Source organism: Perognathus longimembris, chromosome 7 (genome assembly GCF_023159225.1).
Source record: "Perognathus longimembris pacificus isolate PPM17 chromosome 7, ASM2315922v1, whole genome shotgun sequence".
In the NCBI taxonomy this organism is placed as follows: domain Eukaryota; kingdom Metazoa; phylum Chordata; class Mammalia; order Rodentia; family Heteromyidae; genus Perognathus; species Perognathus longimembris.
In genome coordinates this window covers 42,036,858-42,057,512 of record NC_063167.1, presented here as the reverse complement: position 1 = coordinate 42,057,512, position 20,655 = coordinate 42,036,858, and the positions used below count along the sequence as shown (strand labels likewise).

At 38.5% G+C, this 20,655-nt stretch overlaps 1 protein-coding gene and 1 long non-coding RNA gene across 6 annotated transcripts in view; both read right to left on the bottom strand.

The window, feature by feature from the left end:
• Nfia (nuclear factor I A) overlaps nucleotides 1–20,655 on the bottom strand; it is a 378,241-nt gene that overhangs the window by 240,243 nt on the left and 117,343 nt on the right. The window lies entirely within an intron of this gene.
• On the bottom strand, nucleotides 1,591–11,700 carry LOC125355236. The gene is made up of 3 exons (XR_007211623.1): nucleotides 11,679–11,700; nucleotides 10,695–10,701; nucleotides 1,591–4,355 (listed from the first exon to the last, which is right to left on the bottom strand). It is a non-coding gene; the product is annotated as an uncharacterized LOC125355236 (long non-coding RNA).

Here is a 20,655-nt window from a genome sequence, read left to right as displayed (position 1 = left end):
ATCAATATTAAACTTTCAGGGATCCTTATCTCTTTGGGAGATTGATGAGCGCTGTGGTCTCTCTTTCCAAGACAATAAATATACTCATAAGCATATACCACTTTGTATTTCAATTCAGAGGCTTTCTCACAACCCTATTTTAATTGGAAGACCATCAGAGCTTCTTACATCTTACAACTGTAAAATACTCAAAGATGCAAGGGCAACGTGAACATTAGCTCTGCGTTATGAAAAAGGCGTGGCACCTCAACCAGAGAACAGGGCTTTGCATATTGAGATATAGATGTCCTGTTGTTTTAATTACTTAGCAACCATGCAGCAATATTGTAGCAAATACAACTGAAGTAATGAAGCACAAAAACACACCACAGGAGACTTCTTCCTTCGCTTCTGCTGAACAAGAAGGAAACCAACATTTATTCTATGAGCCAGGGACTGGGTTAAACACTTTCAGGCATTACTTCATTTCTTCTTACCTGCAATGCCACAATATGGGTTATCAACATCAGTGCATTTTGAGTGGAAGCAACTGAGGTTAGTGAATGAAACATAGCCAGACTCAAGTCCCAGAACTGAAGTGACAGAGCTCAAGGTAAAGAGTATAGGTCTTAGACCATTCTCTAACATTCAAGAGTTCCTAATGAAATGAGGCTTATTCTCATTGTGTAATAAGACTTTGAGGAACCTTTCCCCTATAAAATAAAGGTTAACCATGTATGGGGTTGTGAGGCAAATATTTCATATCTTCCTTTGGCCTGTGCCTGCCAAAGTTCTATTTCCCAATCCTGAGCTTTTCCCAATAAGACCCAGTGGGATTACCTCCTCCTGTCTTCAGCTCTGTCATGGATTATTAACTAAAACTCGTGCTTTTGAATAGCCCTTAAAACACAGCTAGAGAAATGCTGTGATGAAAATATACAGATCACCTGTCCTAACCATAAATTTGATTATTACTTATAGTTATCTCCCAGGCATAACTATGCACATTAATAGAGGTCATACAGTAGATACAGCTATTTAAAAGTTTAATTAATCCCCTTGCTATTAGAATATATGTACAGACAGTTAAACAAAACAGGACAGTAAAGGTAATTGATACACAGACACCAGAGACACTGCACAGAACTATGTGAAATTTCTCAGAGGTAATTCATTTATCTGAGCAGTGAGTTGTTTTGCTGAATTATCACTTAAAAATCAACAATGACAAAACCTAACTCGACTCAGCTCAAACAGTGAAACTTCCTAAATTTCAAAAGCCAACTGAGAGAACTACTCTGCCCTTTCCCAATGCTCCATTTACCCAATACCCAGAGCTGGAAGAAGAAAATGCCTTTTTGGGTGTGAAATTTTTACAGTCACTTAAATATTAAATTTTCTTGTGAGAGTGTGTGTATATGTGTGTGTATGTGCACGTGTGCGTGTGTGCACATGCATGGTACCAATACTGGGGCTTGAAATCAGGACCTCATATACTCACTTGGCTTTTTTGTTCAAGACTGGCACTCTACTCCACATTTTAATGTTCAGCTCTTTGCTGATTAATTGGAGCTAAAAAGTCTTTCAGACGTTTCTGTCCAGCTGGCTTCAAACCTGAACCGTGATCCTCAGATCTCTGCCTTCTACCACTGGTGCCTGGTCACATATATTTTTCTCTTTAGGGGTTGAAGACTCAAGCTCTCTGGGCAGAGTTAAACACTACTAAAGCTGTGTCCACGCATCTTTTAGGATAAAAAGGAGATGATAACAGCACTCTTCGAACTACTTATTACTGTGAACAAAGGCCCAAGTATGAGGGAAGAAATGCATAGGTGAACTTGAACTCAGTCATTGTAGCAAAGTTGAGTTAGTCCAAGACATCAGAATCTGTACCATGTGAAGTGTATAACCCTCTGCACTTCGTACACTTCATGTACTAGCAAGTAGAAGCATTGTCACTCTCTTAGAAAATAAGCCACCAAGTACATTCAAGGATTTATTTGTTTAAATCAATGTACATGAGAGCCTGCCCCGTGTGCCAAAGTTTGGGTCCTCATGTTTTTCTCTTCATTTTCCATTTGGGTCGGAATGACCTTTACGGAGCAGAGGGCAGAATCCGATGCCAAGTCACAGGTCAAAGGGGAGAACAAACTGACATGAGCCTAACTGTCAGGTTACTGAAGTAAGTTAACAAACAGTTCTTTTGTATTTACCTGATTTACTCAGGCAATATAATAAAAGAGAAGTCATTTAGGGGTCAAAGGGCATCCTGCTTATTTCATTGTATTTGGATAGCATAAAATTGGTTTATTTCACTCACTCAAATCACTTACATTTCTATGATAATGGCCACGTTTATAATAAAAATTCTTTACTGTTAGAAATGGCCTTATATGAATTATTTAGACATAAACCTGTTAAAAGTTTAATCTTCTGATTTTTGACTTGTCTTTTGATTTTTTTAAGCTAGTTCTAAACCTATCTAATAAATTGTCCTCTCCTAGTAAAGTTGCAGTCGTTTTTTGCCTTCCTTTCATAGACAGTGATTTTAATGTTTTTGTTTTTAGGACAGGAAAACTTGGAACATGCTTATCAAAAATTTACAGCATTACACAATCAGTAATTGCACAGACATGGCTCCATTAGAATTTTCCAGCTGTGTTACATTTAACAGGAAGTGTTCCTGTAAGCAGTGTCAAAGAATTTATATCTCAAATTACAGTACAGTCGTTTTTGAACAGTTTGACAATGTTGAAGAATACATCAACTGTATGTTTTAATCTCTTCATTAAAATACATCTTAAAGCAATGTTAGAAACAGCTTAGATATCACCATTCTCAATTTTAAAAGAAAAATTTGAACTGAGAAACACCGGCACTTTAGTAAATATTTACTGCAGGGCCATGTGTTACCTTGAAGACTCTATGTGCCTCATAGCCCAGACCAGCATTATGGTGGTAAAAAAAATTGTGTCACCTGATTTACATTATGCATTGCAAACTTTATTGTTTTATTAATTATCATTAGTAGAATTAATTTTAGGGTAATTAAGAACTACGGCCTATTTTACAAATGATCCTGATTTTAGTTCCTATGCACAGCATAATAATGCTAGTGTCCCTTACCATCTATGGCCTACTGAGGTATTAAATAAATTCACAAACACATCTTCAATTCTGTTCTACTGTCCAGTAAGGCAGGAAGTCCTTTTAAAGCATGGTTTATCTACAAAATCCTACAGGGGAAAGAAAAACAACACAGGATCAGGGAACAGAAGTCTTATTCTGCAGCCATATGTAGAAGTACTTACAAATCTCTTAAATTCTCAGAGGCTCTATTTTCTCAAATATAAAATGGGAGGTAGAGTGATGAAAATGGTAATAATCATAAGAAAGTTTTCCTTTCTCAAGTGAGTAAATATCAAGTGAAATATGCATGGTACCTTGCTAGTTCTTCACTAAGAGGCAAATGTAGTTTATTATTAGCACAGCTCCTCCCTTCCATTAGCCAGTCTTAGGCTTCTCATCCTAATCACCCCCACTGAGATCCTGTACCAGGTATGAGCAAAAGTCTTACTTTTCAATATATGGTTTTTAACCAGTCATCTCTGAGGGGTTAACACTTCATTTAACTCAAGTGGTTCAATCCAAACTGACAAAGAAACATCTAGCAAGGGGATGGTCTGATGACTCTTTAGTAGAACACAAGACTGGTCTTCTTGTGACCATGAGGGAAGAATCCTCTCTGTCTAGGATGAGCCAGATCTTCCAGGATATGGCTAGGATGTTTTATGTCTTCTAATCCCATGTCCACTCAGTCTAGGTGAGGTCATCAAATATTCTTCTTGAATTTGTAAGAAGAATGCAGCCCAACCCTACCTGGTGCTCCCTAGATTTGGGTTGGATTAGGGAGCCCTTTAAACTGAAAAAAAAAAATCCATGATGGTGCTTTAAGTCATATAAGCTAACAGTTCAGTTTCTACTTTTCTGGCATACAATCTTCCTGCTAGAGTCAGGAAAGGTAAAACCAAGTACCTTGAAATATCTGATACACCAGCAAAACAGACTCCTCCTCCTCTTTTTTCTCCTCCTCCTCCTCTTCCTCCTCCAGCTCCTCCTCCTCCTGCTCCTCCTCCTCCTCCTCCTCCTCCTCCTCCTCCTCCTCCTCCTCCTCCTCCTCCTCCTCCTCCTCCTCTTCCTCCTCCTCCTCTGGCAGAAGCAGCTTGAAGAAGCTGAGCAATTCACACCCTGACCATTATCTCAAGCCATCAGATTGCATGCTTGCTGGTAACTGCTAGAGGGAAAAGTAGATTTTACTTGATGAAACCCTTGCTGCCCTTTCCAAAGAACTGTACTCAGCAATAAAAAAATATATACTGAACATTTATGTAGTATCAAGGGCATTTTCTCCAAAGAAAACAGTAAAATAATATTGCAATAGAGCTAAAGTTCTTCTAACTCGAGTTCAGTTTGGGTGGAAAACCATGCCCATGTGCCAGCAGACTTAAATGACATATTGCCAACTGGAGAGGAAAACAGAACAGGAGAGAAAAAAAAAAAAACAGTCCTCTTCATGAATAGGGTGACATATACACTAGCTCATCCTTGGAGATGTGGACGTGTAGTCTGCCCCACAGGAACACACGTCTTCGCAATCCTCGTCTCCTGTTGACACTGAAACATTCACACATAATCTATATCAGGCACACAGCGCCTCTCACTCAAATGGTATCCAAGTCTAGAGCATCAAGACTGATACGGTAGCAGACTCAAATATCAGCTGCCCTCCAGAAAGTCTTAAGGGTCTGAATCAAAATACGTGAAACCTTTAGGAGTTACAGCATTTCCATATGCTATAAATCAAATAGGTCATTTTAAGTTTAAAACTATCACCACCGTATTGATGCTATCCCCTGAACTGTCCTTGATTTTTGTCTTGCCTTTTTTTCTGATCCAGTCAGTGCGATTGATGTAGCTGCCTGACACTAGAGAGCATGACCACATAAGGAAAACACTGAAATGAGCGGAGGAGCCCCAGTGGGGGAGCGCTGGTGAGCCCTGCTTAGATGGCTCGGCCAAACCACTAACGGTAAGCAGGCCACAGTGTGAAAAACCAGGGAAAACTGCTCACTTTAGAAAAAAAATCAATGGCAGCTGCCAAATTGAACATAAGTATGGTCTACTTTCGATTATCCACAAGTGGTTTAACCATAGGGCCTCTTTCTTCCTACAGCTCAACCTTAGTCTGGGCTCCTACCCAGACATCAAGCAGAATTGGGGGGGTCTGTGAGTCTGAATGTTGTGTCTCTGTCTGGAGGTGTGGTCCCAACAATGCTGAACAAAGGACATCCTTTTAGGAAGAAAGCCACAGAGTTCTCCCTCACTATCAGAGATGAAATTACAATACACATGAATGAGTATTGGTAAGCAGAACTATGTTTATACCCCCTCTTACTGTTAACTGTCTTTAAAATGTATACACAGATGCTTATGATAAATGATAGAAAACTTCGTAAATGCTGTTCATGCATTAATTTATACAAAAAGCCTCATAGATTCCTTGCCATGTTACCTGTACATACTGTTCTAGGCCCTCTGGTCATAGGAAGAAAGTAATTTAGTACCAGTCCAAGGGTTCACAGTCCTCAATGCTCAATAATAAACATTCAGACTTCAAAAGTCATGTTTTCTAAAACCTAAAGTAACCTTATAGATGAATCCTGCACTGTCATTGATGTAAATGCAATCTGTTTGGTAGCGCTAAAGAGCAATAAGCTTCCATATGTTTCAAAGGTTACACACAAGAAAAATTTCAGGGGGGAAAGGTGAAATTTTAGCCATACATGGAATCTATCTTTGATGTTCTGCCCCATCCACCAGCATATCCTCCTTCCCCCTTTCTGATCCCTGCTTTCAAAGCTCCTATACTCAAATAACATCTGCCTGTGATCCAGCAATTCAATGCGCTTGTGTAAATTCATACCCTAAGTGTGTAACACCAATGAGGACCCGAACTTCTAAGGAAATTCTCTCCATTTATGAAAAATAAAACCCTTCCCTGATAAACTCTGACCAGATATATAGGAGAAATCACATTTTTTGAAAGGAATGTTTCCCACTGACCCTAACTACTACATTGTAAACAAGGTGATTGAAGCTCTCAGGTGTCTGCCTTTATAATGTGTCTGCCTTTATAATTAGTAATGACTTTACAAGTTAAGAAACGGAAGTGGAGGTGTGGCTCAAGTGGTAGAGTTCCAGCCTTAAGTGAAAAGCTAAGTAAGAGTATGCAGCCTTGAGTTCAAGCCCTAGTGCCAGCAAGATAAGAGAATCACATAATTCATGAATTCTCTTCTCTTGGAGTCTCTTTAAAAATATACATACTGGCTGGGGATATGGCCTAGTGGCAAGAGAGCTTGCCTCCCATACATGAAGCCCTAGGTTTGATTCCCCAGCACCACGTATACAGAAAACGGCCAGAGGGGTGCTGTGGCTCAAGTGGCAGAGTGCTAGCCTTGAGCAAAAAGAAGCCAGGGACAGTGCTCAGGCCCTGAGTCCAAGGCCCAGGACTGGCAAAAAAAAAATATATATATATATATATATAATATTATTTATCATCATCACTACTATTTAAATATTATCATTAGTATATAACTAGTAATTTGGAAATTCATTTCTGAACTGTGAGCAACTGCTAATTCAAAAATCAGGAAAACCATGGAATCCCCCCAAATTTTCTCAATATTGCTAAATCTTCATTGGGTCTCAGGAAGTGGAACACAGTATGGCACTGTTATCGTCCCATTAAAAAAAAACACAACAACAACAGGCACTGTTTCTTTCTTAGGGTAGCATGTGCATTCACTGTCAAGTACCTCAGATATAGTGGTTATGGAAGCTGAGGGTGCTGGATGTCATTTCCAAGGTTCTTAGAATGATACATGGTGCATGAACCCAGGGAAGTGGGAAGAAGATTATACTAAGACATCCATAAGCCGCAAAAGTGTACAAACTTCCTTCCTAATACAGCATACTCCCTGCAATCTATTTCCTTTCTTGAAATTTATTGCTATAAATACAGAGCATGAAAAATATGAAACGATGCCAGTTCAGCCATCACTTTGGCCCAGATCCTTTGCTAAATTTATGCATTCCTCTGGTTTGTTTAAATGCCAAAGAGTTGGGCAAACTAGAGGAATATTATGCTTTTCTCTTTAGTTTCAAGGTTTACCTGAGCACTGCATGCAGACAGAAACAGAGCCAAGAGAAAAGGATAAAAGAAATGTCCAATCAGGAAGGACTACAATGAAATGGCCCCTCAGTACAAGTGATCACTGGAAAATCTTGCACATTCTTTAAGACCATTTCCATTTTGCCAGCCATTGTCCAATAATGGACAAATTTAGCAGAAGTTAAATTTGACTAAGCATGAGAAATGTCAGAGATGCATGGGCCATACCAAAAAACATCTATAAATAAACATGTAACTCGAGATCATGATGAAGGTTACAAAAATTTGCATGTGCTTAACACTCATTCATCTTTTCTGGTTTAAGTCCCTCATTCCATATTTGTAGTTAGTGAATAATTTAAAGCCTATGGATAATGTCCTGGGGGTGGAAAAAGCTACATTCAAAACTGGACTTGTGGAAACTAAAGTTGTTGGTTTTTGTTTTTGTTTTTGTTTTTTCTGAATGAAGGAATACCACAGGGGGAAAAAGAGCTGGGCTATTTTATTGCTTTTGTTATCTACTCTAGGAATAATATGAAAACTTCTTCTGAGCTCACCTACCTTCCTTTTGCAACTTCATTCCACTGGGGGGGGGGGGGAACACATTTTCTAATGTAGAGATGAGAGCCCAGGGTTAGGGTCATATAGGATTCCTGGGATGGATTCCCCCAGATTCCATCGTACACACTCTGGGTCCACACACGCTGCCTGGCCATGAGTGTCTGCTGTACAACACCTTGTCTTAGTATCATAAGATTTTGGAGGATGTAGTTTCATAATGGTAAATATTTAGGATTAACATCTAACATCATGCTAGCAGGAAAAAGTCTGGAAGGAAATAGATCAAGAAGTTAATGTTAAGTATTTGGGGATAATGGAGTAAGTTTGAATTCTTTGTATTCTGCTACTCTAAAATGATAGTAGATCATTTTTTATAATAAACATTTTAAAAGATAAAATTGTTTATTTATCTACTTAGAGCCTACCTGCATACCATGGTGTGTAGCTTGAAGGCTGTGTGGTTCTTGTTCCTGTCCGCACAGTGATTATATGGGAAAATGAAATTTAAGTCTTACAAAATAAATAAATGGGGCACAAAATCACTTGAGGGCAGTCAAAAAGCACTGTTAAAACTTGGTAATTATTGATGGCTTCCAGAAAAGTACATCTATATCAACTGCTTTTACTGAGTGAATAAGTTCTGTTTCTCTAAGGTGATACACACACACACACACACACACACACACACAGAGCAGACAATGCTACTCTCACTTTTCCCTGAAAAAAAAATCAACTTTTACTCAGCTATCATTGAAATATAAATGACTAATTTCTGATTTAAAAAAAAAAACTTGCATTTTTCAGTTTGAAAATTGCTTTAATTTGTCAGCTCCAGGGGTTGGGGAGGGGGCTTTGTCTAAGCACCACTAATGCAAGGGGAAACCCACTTCTCCTAGCTAGCAGGGGAAGTAACTCCTCTAATTGGATCCTCTGCTTAAAGGAACTGTTACATCTTGTGCTTCACTCAGTATTTTCTTCTAAACATGTCATGAAACAAGTATCTTCAACTACCACTACTTAATCACTAAGAAACCAATGATGTCTAAGCCCTTTATAAAGCCTTAAATCTTAAAGAGTCCAGACATGCTTATTTTAAAAAAATGTAAATTATATATAACCACAAACCTTAAAATATATTTTATGAATGTTAACAATGGGAAGAAATGAAAAGGCAGCCTTGTTACTAGCAAATTACTTGCTATGTGTAAGGTCCCATGCTGTATAGTTCATAGTCAACATCTTGTGTGACCCTCCTAATAACCCTGATATACTCTTATTCCTGCCATATAGACAGCTAGCTGGGACAATTAAGTAGTTTGTCTAAGGCCCCCACACATAGCTTCAACTTGAGAACTTCTTGATTCCTGCCTTCTAAAATGTCAAAGTATTTCCCTTCGAATTAAAAAAAAAAAATAGCAAGAATTAGAATTCTTTCAAAACAGCCAGACAAAACTAATATCAAATGAGAAAAAAGCTACTTGCATTATTTTCTTCTTTATGACCTTAAGTAACTATGTATTTCTCCCTGCTCTGCTGAATTCACTCTGACAGGTATAGATCATCCCTTCCAAAGCCAGTAACCCTCAGAAGGAATAAAGCAAAAAGAGCAATTACCTACACAGACTTGATTGGAGCAGGATTTTCAGATATACTACATTCCTCAAGTACAAGAACAAGTGTTTGATCATAATGTTAAAAGCAGGAATAAAAATCACAAAGGACAATCCCTTATAGTAAAGGGTTCAAAGTAGCTAAGTGGCCTCTCTGCTAAATATGAAAGAAAGGAAACACTTGACCTGCTCCTGTAGCAAGATAGGTCTACTGGAGTTCTCCCTGCTTTAAAAAAAAAAAAAAAACGCTCTACACAGTGCAGACGGTGCCTTTCCTTACACATCTGTGAAAACCAAGGGAGGGAGAGAGGGAGGGAGGGAGGGAGGGAGGGAGGGAGGGAGGGAGATGGTGCATTTACAAAGCGTACCATCTATCCAGTAAAGATTTCAATCAATACTATTCCTTTTTTTTTTTCTCAGCAAAACTCCCACACAAACACCAAAGTAGTTAAGTGTACATTTCACTCCACATGAGAAGTCATAAGAAGTTGCTAACATGGAAGTCTGTTCTAATTTTTTTTAAAGTAACAATAAAAAGGTTTTGTCTGAATCCGAAGGGGTTTGTGCCTACCCACAGTAAATGGAGGCCGGCAGAAACAGTGAAGGCGTGGCGGCGCCAGAGAAGGCTTTTCAATCATGAATAGCCTTGCTGTTGGTGCCACAAAAGTCCCACTCCACAGAAGAGAGGGTCCTAGGAATCCCATCTGGGCACATCTCAAAAGTGCTACTATGGTCCAAGATATGTATTCACAGCTACATGGTTGCCAGGATTCTCCTCACACTTCTGGAGTGTCCTATCAGTACCGGAGCTTGTTTGTAATGACAGCCACCCACCAGATCAGGCACAGCCACCCACCCAATCAGGGAGGTGGTGGGGGAAGACACATGTAAATAGGATTCATGAATTTCCTTGGAGAGAACCAAGGAGTTAAAAAGATAAGGAAGAAACAAAGATAATCATTCACATAGATAACATTTTCTCATGAAACCATTCAAAATTGCCTGTGGTCTTTGTTTCTAAAGCTAAAAATCAGGAGAGAGAAAATCTGGCATTATGAATTTGTCTAATATTTATTTCTCAGTACTTGTATAAATTTGAAAATTGGTGCTTAAAATAATTCACTAAATTTTATTTTTTAAAATGGTAATCGTATAAGATTTTTGAAGGTCTCCTCATGGAGTTTTTCCAAGCCATACTAGAGGCAGTGTCCCCAGCCTCTCCAGTCCACTCATAGCCTTCATTGGTTATTATAATAACATACTTTAGGTCATCCGGGACTTCTGTCTGTTCCTAACCTCGGTTAATTCCTCACTATATATCTAAATATATATAAAAGTTGGTGGGATATATATTATGTGCATGTATATATGTATATGTGTACATACACACACACACACACACACACACACACACATATATATAATGACTATCTATCTATACTGGGGTTTTGAAGTCATGGCCTCATGCTCTAGCTAAGCACTCTACCTTTAGCCACCTCTCCAGCCTATTTTGTTTTAATTTTTCAGATACAGTCTCATGCTTTTGCCCAAGGCCACAGACCACAGACCACAATCTTTCTGCTTCTGACTTCTACATTGCTAAGATGATAGAATGCTCCGCCCTGCACCTGGCTTTTTCTTTAAGATACAATTTCACTACCTTTGTAATCTGGGTTGTCCTCAAACCTCTACCTCCCAAGTAGCTGAGATTATGGGCACGTCCAGCCTATCAAGTTATTTTCCTCACTTACATTAACACTTCCAAACCACAGAGATATTGACTTCAATGCAAAATCTTGCAGACTAAAGTACAATAGCATGTGTGTGTTGCCATCCACTGGGCTTAGGAAGGCAATGATAAGCAAAAGATAACAATTTTGAAAGGCAAAAGGCGATAGACTGCCTTCCATTTTGTTTCTAAGTTAGTAACCAATGCATCTATATTTATCTAAATTACACCTTGTGCCTTTTCTTTTGCTGTGTTTTAGAGACAAAAAGATTCACAAAGTTGCTCATGCTGGCCTTGAATTCTTGGAGAGATAGATAGATAGATAGATAGATAGATAGATAGATAGATAGATAGATAGATTTCCATTGCTTTGAAGGACCATGTAATAGATTTTCCTGAACGAAGAGGCAAGTTTCATTATGAAACACAACTGTCTTAATTCTTTTTTTTTGAAATAGCTATCATAGATGTGGTAGTGATAACAAAATAGAGAAAAGTTTAGAAACATGCACATTTTCAAAGTGGAATTAGGAACTCAGAATATTACAGGACTGGGCAGAGTGCAAACATATATATATATATATATATATACACACATACATACATATATACATATATATGTATATCTCCTGCCTTAGCTTCCAAAGTAGTTGAGACTAAAGCTGCATACCACTGTGCCCAGTTTACATCTTGCATCTTTCAAGTGCTTTTTTGGTAACAGCTAGCTGTAAGAAATTCTCTCTGATCAGAGGATGTATAGAAAACCGGACCACATATGCCTGAAGTCACATTGACGAGAATTTTTAAGTTGGTGGAAGAAAGTCTTCATTCAGATTGACTTTCCATGCTTATAGCCAGGAGAGATGAAATACTAGTTACTGGTTTCAGCTTCACGCCATGGAACTTGGGACATTCTGTGTCATAATTAACACAATAACACTGTTTTGATCTGAAGATTGGTTAGCAGCCAGGGTAGTCTCTGTAGCTCTTCTCTCCATCAAGAGCCAAGCCAGGCCACAAGAGCTTCTTAGAAAGAAAGTTTGCACCAATCTGATAGCATTCAATGTGTTGGTAAAAAAAAAAAATTTTTTTCTAAAGAAAAAAAAAACCTGGTTCCACATAAGTACAAAGCACTAAAAATCCCAATAAAAACTTTATATGAATGAGTTAAACCTCAAAAACAGCATCACAATAAGAATAGAACCTCATTGTAGGACATCTGCTGAATATTGTAAAATTTCAAATCTACACAAAATATTGTGGCCTGTATGGAGGCTGAAAAACTGGTACACACCAGTCCATGGAATTCTCATTAACTCGAGTCAGCAAAGCTCTTCATGCTGCCTCTTATGATAAACAAGTGTTTGCACTCTGCCCAGTCCTATAATATTCTGAGTTCCTAATTCCACTTTGAAAATGTGCATGTTTCTAAACTTTTCTCTACTTTGGTATCACTACCACATCTATGATAGCTATTTTAAAAAAAAGAATTAAGACAGTTGTGTTTCATAATGAAACTTGCCTCTTCGTTCAGGAAAATCTATTAAATGGTCCTTCAAAGCAATGGAAATTTTTTATAACCTCTAGGCCAAGCCTTGCTAAAGTTGGTACACAACTTAAGAGTTAAGCAACTATTAAGAGTACAGATGGGGGGCTGGGGATATAGCCTAGTGGCAAGAGTGCCTGCCTCGGATACACGAGGCCCTAGGTTCGATTCCCCAGCACCACATATACAGAAAACGGCCAGAAGCGGCGCTGTGGCTCAAGTGGCAGAGTGCTAGCCTTGAGCGGGAAGAAGCCAGGGACAGTGCTCAGGCCCTGAGTCCAAGGCTCAGGACTGGCCAAAAAAAAAAAAAAAAAAAAGAGTACAGATGTGGGATAAAAGTCCCCGAGTTCAAATTCATTTCTTCAAAACTTAGGTACTAACATCATGACACTAGGTATGCTGAAATCACCTCTTTGTGCTTTGGGTTCTTCCAGAAACAGGAATATTATCTGTTAATTGAATTGACAGCAAAATAAACTTATAATTGGCAGTGGGCTTTAAATTATCCAGCATGCCTTAGCGTTTGCCTAGCACTAGGTTATGCCCTCTCAGCAAAGAAAAGCAATATTTGAGCCAACAGAATGTCATACCAGTGCCTAGACTGGTGGGTGCCAAAGAAATCACCACTTAGTTCAAGGAATGAGCTAGTTCTTAGAGGAAAAAAAGCATTACCAAAATGTTTTCAATATCACTAAGTGTATGTCAGAGGAAGGCTCACACAATAACAGGATCAAGGCTACGAATGTTCCCAACTCACCACTCCTAGTAGGCAAGAAAAACAGCTGAGTTTGTTCTACTGAAGTGAAGGTCAATGTCCAATCTCCCGATAGTTTCATTATCTCCAGTAACAACATCAACTCAAGGGGGACACAAGGTGAACTAAGGCAAATATAGTACAAACACTCACAGCTAGAAGTTAAATCAAATTTTAGTGCACTTTGCTGCTTTGTTTTAACGAAAGAATGGAGATAGATCCATATAAAATGAAACTCACTTAACTAGCAAGGATTACACAGAAAGGCCTTTGATGATTTTTCTAATGATATAGGTCCTCCTGCTCTATGTCTTGTATCAGATACTGCCTTGAGGGTTATTTTACATGCATGCTCTAAATTCAGATAAATGAATCATTCTATAGAACTTTCTGGCCCAGGCTGGCCTCCTAGAAATTAGATGTGAGTCGATTTAAGCTAACTCTGTAGTGTGCCAGCCGAGCTGGCTCCAATTCTCTAACCAAAAACCTAAGTCTATTTCTGATCTTTGAGCCTATGCCTAAGTAAATAAGAATCTTATGGCAAGTGCCTGGTCAGAGGCCTTTCTGAACCAACCCTCTTTCAGAAGGAAAGAGGGAAAGTGAAGGAAAGTTGATAAACACACTCCAGGTAAGAGAAAAGCCCCTGCTTGGTTCATCATTCCAGAAATTGCCAGGCAGCTAGTGGCACAAAGCACCTACAGAATTTACCAGAGGGCAGTCTAGCAATATGTAGAGAGAAACACTACCCTCTCTAGTAAAAAATCTAGTCACACACCAATCATGGCACATATATAAGCCTATAAAACCTCCCTGAAATTCTCATGAGGTCCAAGTAGAGCCTGGCAAATGATCATGTCCTTGGAGAGAGACATTTTCCTGAACAAATCTTTACCATTTGAAGGGCTGTCTTCTGTGAGGGTACTTTTGTCTCATGTTTTCTTTAATTCAGTCTGAAAAACCATTAGTGAGCATTCACTGGTACAAAGAACTGTCATAAGCACTAACAAAACACAGTCCCAGCGTTCGAGAAAACACAGCCTGTGTAAGAGATGGATTCACACACAACTGACTACAGTGTAAGCCAGACTGAGCCTCCAGAAGGCAACGTAAACCATGTGCCATGGTAAAAGGAAGAGGAAGGGTGGACAGAAAAGAAAGAGGTGTTATCTGCCTTGTTCCACATAATGGAACAAGGGTGAATGGGATTTCAAAGCCCAGAGGAAGCACTGGGTGCCCCAACAGAAGAACACAATAGGAAAAAAATAATTTGAAAAGAGGCTAGTGCCTTATGTACAAAAGATATCAGTGTTTTGTTTTTTAATAAGGTGAGTCCCTGAAGTATAAGCCCTTACACTTTCTCCTTAGTCATCTTACCCATAGGTTCAAAGGATTCCTGAGCTTACTCCAGTATAAAACTCTCCCGCCTACAATGTCTTTTCCATGGCTTGGCTCCTTCATTTAGATGGGGCAGGCTTTAACATGTGGCTCATGGAGAAAAGTAAAACCACAGACACCAATGGAGCTCAGAATAAAAAACACATTTTGAAATAAAATAAAGGTTAAGCTCCCATACCAACAAACCTTGCTTGATCAGCAAAACGTAGGTGCTAACAGGAAATCGCTATATTGTGCAATCCCGTTTTCACTTTCCACAAAACTGCACTATAATTCAAAGTAAGTGAAGCAACAATTGGATGGATGACCAGTTTTTGTTGTTTACATAGTTTAATGCACAAATGTGCAGTTTCTATGACTTTTGGAATGACGTGATTTATATGCAGTCTCACAATAAATAAACTTGAAGTGCTGTGTATAGTTAGCATATGGTGGAATTCTTAAGCAAAACTCTTTTCTTCCACTCCCTGAAAGGCATTTAAAATACTCTCTTCATTGGGGCCTTCCATTTTTTCCCACACTCTGTTAATTCTCATCTTGTATAAACAAAAATAATTTTGTTTTATAGACAATATAGAAGGTTAGAAAATAAAAACACAAGTTCTTTACACATTAATGTCACAATAATCAGTACCAACTGTACAGAGACTTCACAAAAATTTATAATTTTGCCATTTTGTAAGCTAGTCATGGATACCAAAAATACTTATATTATTGTCTAATAATTTATGGCATTTCTGCAGACCTGGTATGTATCATTTTTTAGCCACCTGGCATGTCAGAATATCTAGGATAAGATTAACAAAATTATTTGCAATAAATCTCAAAAACATATCTTCTGAGAAACATACACAAATAAATCCTTAAACAATGAAGTATTTTCTTGCTGACTTTTTACAAATTCCACATGAGTATTTTACAGGCAAGATTTCCTGAAGTTGGAGGGAACATATTTTATCCAAGGTTAAGGCCATGATTTTTTTTTGTATCATTCTTCTCTGAATTTCACAATAGTGTTTTCTTTCCTCTTTACTTACTTGGATTTCATTTAAAAAAAAAAAACCCTTAGCAAAATTTCTGACCACAATTATACTATGGGGCAAAACCCTTCATTCCTTTTGAGAAGAAATAGTGAACATGGAATGAAAACAAATCTCAATTGACAATGACCACTGGCCTTGCCCCCTTGGGAATATGAGGGCACTCAGTAAGTTTACTGTGTCAGGTAAGCCTTGAACTAACTATACCTGCTCAAAATAAGAGCCAAGGAGAAGAGGACTGAGGCTCAATTTGTGATAAGTTGAACAACACACTGGAATCTTGTTTTCTTTAAAAAAAAAAGATTATCTTGTGTGTAAGTTGTTTATTATACTCATCATTAATAAAATCAATATTCAGGCATTTATAGAACACTGCTAATCTGGCAATTGGTGCAGGAGCTATTTGACCATTTTTACTGTGAGCTACATTTTGGTTCACACCTGCTACAAATCTCTTCCCTGAAACACGTTGTGTTCCTATGAAAGAAGATCACAACACCATGGCCTTCCCTTTGTCTAATGGCTCGAGATCTCTCTCTCTCATAAATTCACTCTAATTAAATTATGCTTCTCAAGGTGCTCTCTCTCTCATGCAATCTTTATGTAACTATACGTAATATTTTCTCCACAACTGATGTTTCATGAAATAGCCTTTTATATCTGCTATCTTAATGAGACACCTCCTTTCTTCCTCTCTCTTGTACCATCCATCCTTTCTTCCCCTTTCCCTTCCCTTCTTCTTTCCTTTCATTCCCTCCTTCTCCTCCTTTGTTCTTCCTTCTTTCCAATCCCTTCCTCTATCCCTTTTCTTGTATTTGAAAAGAAACAGAAATCTAGCCTGACAAACACAATTTCCTTAAGCTTAGGTCAAGTTCTTTACCATTTTCTTAAAGTGATACTTAAAACATACAAAGCCTCAAGCAAATATGAGCATTATGTGTTAAAGCTTCAAGGAAGAAAGAAACAAGATCAGTTAACAAGTTATTAGTCAGCTTTATATCAAGGCAGTGATGGTACAGAGTAGCGAATGTGTCAATTAAAATTACTCCCATGAAATATACAAGAATTATTAATGATTTTTGTATGTTCCATAAATGTAGTAAAAGATGGTTGATTCTTAAAGCTATTGAGATGTATTTTCATATGATACTGTTGGTAACAAAAAAAAGTCAAATCTGAGAATGTATGTGAAATCTTAATATGTGTCTTGGCTTATGTTGTAGATTCTCATCAGAAGTTTCTATTTTTAAGTAAAATGGAGAGGGAATAATTGTTTTCTCCCTCACATCGTACTGTTTCAGCAACCCTATGGAATAAATGGAAGTCTTAGAAGAAGTCTATGAGAAGATTATAGGTGATAAAAGTTTCGCACTTTGCTAAGTATATAAATAGTGTGTCTAGGGCCAAGAGAAAAGCCGCTTCAGTGCATACTGCTGCTTCTATTCCTGACATGATCATTGCTCAAAATATGACTGTTAGCATTGTGTGTGTGTGTGTGTGTGTGTGTGTGTGTGTGTGTGTGTGTGTATGCGCGCATGTATAATCCATTTCTGGAGGCCTTTTTTGTTTCTTTGATCTCCTTTCTTCAGTGTTTGGTAATTCACTGGACAAAATATGCAAATACTATAGAGCTCTGTTGAAACTTAATTAAGTGCATATGTCATGTCTACCTAAGACTGAAATTTTTTGGTTTTTGTGTGCTGGTAGTAAGTAGGGCTTGAATTCAGGGCCTTGTGCTCTTGCTTGGCTTTTTGGCTCAAAGCTGGTGCTTTACCATTTGATTTATAACTCTACTTTTAGCTTTTTGCTGGTTAATTGATGATAAGATTCACATGAACTTTTCTGCCTGCCTGGCTTTGAACTGTGATCTTCAGATCTCAGCCTCATAGGAAGCTAGGATTATAGGTGTGAGGCTCTGGTGCCAGGCTTCTGACATATTTTTAAGGTTTATGATACTATTTTTTGGATTTTCCATATACCATTTCATAGTGGAAGCTTTACCAGTGTCTGTTCACCAACCAATGGAGTCAAGAGGGTGACTTATGAAATCAAATGCTATAAAAAATGTCAATGGCTTAATACCAGTATTTTCTGTGGAATGGATGAATTGATCTTCCTTGAGAAGAAACTTATTTGCTGTGAGGTGTAAAATGTGATGACTGATTTTAGCTAGTATCTGCTGAGTGCTTCCAAAGTTCTAAGACACACATTCTAAATGTCTTATAGAAAATTACACATGATATCATATCTCTTATACAGATGAGGAAAACGAAGAAGGGAAAAGTAAAGAGGGTTGCACAGGTAAATGACAATGCTAGTAAGAGGGGTGTTGAGACCTGATCCATGCTGCTTCCCAAAGGAAACCTTGGTAATGAAAACTACAGGTATTTCTGTGTCTGTAGGTAAGGAGCTTTGACTTTAAGTTTCTAAGTAAATGAATACATTCTATGACATTTGGTCAGCAGTAAAAGCCTGGTGGATTTTCCTGCTTAGGCTGACATTAAACTATGGTCCTCATATCTCAGCATCCTGAGTAGCTAGGATTACAGATGTGAGCCACCAGTGCCATGCAATGTAAAAAAAAATTTAGTATTACTATAAGTAGAATGTTCCACTACTTACATCTTGTGACAGGCAGCAGTCAAATCAAAAGAACATAAAGGTTTTATATAAAAGCAACTCCAGCTGGGCTCCTGTGGTTCACGCCTAGAATTCTAGCAACTCAGGAAACTGAAATCAAGCATCAGCACTCAAAGTAAGCCCATGAGACTCTTATGTCCCATTAACCAACAAAAAGCTGGAAGTGAGGGTGTGGCTCAAGTGGTAGAGCACTAGCCTTGAGCAAAAATCACAGCAACAGTATATAGACCCTGAGTTCAAGCCTCAAGACTGGCACAAAAACAAACAAACAAAAACAAGATTCCAGGCTCCAAGTAGAAAGCTTATACAAAACACAAATGAATTTCATTTTTAGATTTGGGTCTTATCCTCAAGATATCTCATTTACATAAAAGCAAATATTCTAATATCCAAAAGACTTAAAAAGAAATAAAAGTACTTCTGATCCCAAGCATTTTAGTTAAGGGCTACTCACTCATTCTTTGTATGTAAAAGTATATACTTGGAAGTCTACCCTATATCTGGGATACTAGGCTTAGAATGACCTAGAAAAAGCCCTGCATTTTCTTCCCAAAGGAAGCAATGTGTCCAGATTGAGACCTGGGTCTCAATCTCATTTTCATTACATGCCAGTATATAATACTTTGGAAATGCTAGATCAGTCAGCCAGAGAATACTCTTCTCTACAATACAGCTAATGGTCCTTTGTCAGATGAGGGTAAAACTGAATTAGGTGAACTGATTTGTACTCTCCTTAGCATTTTGTAAAACATAAATAAATGATAGCAATTCATACAGCGTGAACCCCACCAGCCACATGTCTTCTACGCTCTGTACAGAGAAACTTACTGCCATAGGATATTTTTGCCTGGTGTTGTTCTCCAGGGGGGATTAATCTAATTCTTTTTTTTTAACTTACAAATGCAAGCATATAAAGAACTATTCACATCCATAAAGAATAGGTAACAGAAGAAAAAAAAAGATCCACATACTCATTAACAGCACTACACATGTTTTAATCTAAAGGTATACCTGTATCTCCTATTAAACAGGCTGCACTAGGACATATTATGCTATGTTGAAGGGATAGTAATATTCACTTCTTTTTTTTTCTTTCCAGCTGAGGAGAAAGAAAGTAAAGACTGAAGCAGAATCTTCGGCAGCCAGGGGATAAAACAGGGTTCACATTCCTGGGATTAACAAGCTCAGTCAAGGGCACCAGCCACCTTTCCTGATGTGTCTCCCCTCCCCTTACAACAGTGAGTGTTTTTACTTTAAAATGGAACGTGAGAGAATTTGAGCATGATGTTTGGCTTTGTTTTTTTTCGGGGGGGGGGGGCGGTCGGCAAGGGCAGGCAGGGGATGCCACTTTGCAACCCATTCCTAAGGATGGCAAACATAATACTTCAGAGAGATTTAGGAGGGGATGCTGGGGTGGCAAGGTCCCTGCCTTTGAAGCAAGCCAGCCAGCAAACACAAATGCATGCAATTTGAAATTTTAATTAGGGTGCCATGTGCTGGTGACATATGGCAACACACTGACAGCTGGGCATCCAGGTTCAGGAACAGACCTGGGTTCTGAAGTCACAGTTGGCAGAAGCGAAGTTCTCTGCTTGTGCGCTAGGTGCTAGCATGCCTGGAAAGGGCTCTGCCAACATAGCCCGCCACCCGACACCACCTTCCTGCGGCTCCCAGCCCTGGCCTGCCAGAGGCTCATGACTGCAGTCAGATACACAGACAGCAGTACAAATGGAAAGATATGGAAATGATCAAACACAGTCCCAGTCCAGAAAATGTTCAAAACAGCACAAGCATTGATGTGGGGGTGACCTTGGGCCCCTCCTACTAAATCATCCTTGCAGGGTCAGAATAGACCCCAGGGAACCCCACTAAGGCTGCTGGCTTACTCTCTGAAGTCTGAAGGAGCCAAACCCTTCTGAAAAGCCACACCGAATTTCAATGTAAAAGTCAGGTCTGTAGAGATTAGAAGATAAATCGTGTAAGAGTGGTATCACAATTGCATAAAAGCAGTTCAAGACAACTTGTTAAGCATTAAAGGTCAAGTTTGTTAACTTTTTTCTTCTCCCAGAAGTTGTTTTTTTTTTCTCCTGTGATGAATTAAACAGTGGTCAGTTTGACCTTTGAAGCTTAGAAAGTTGCCTGAAAATGCCTTTAAACGGGTTAATGAATT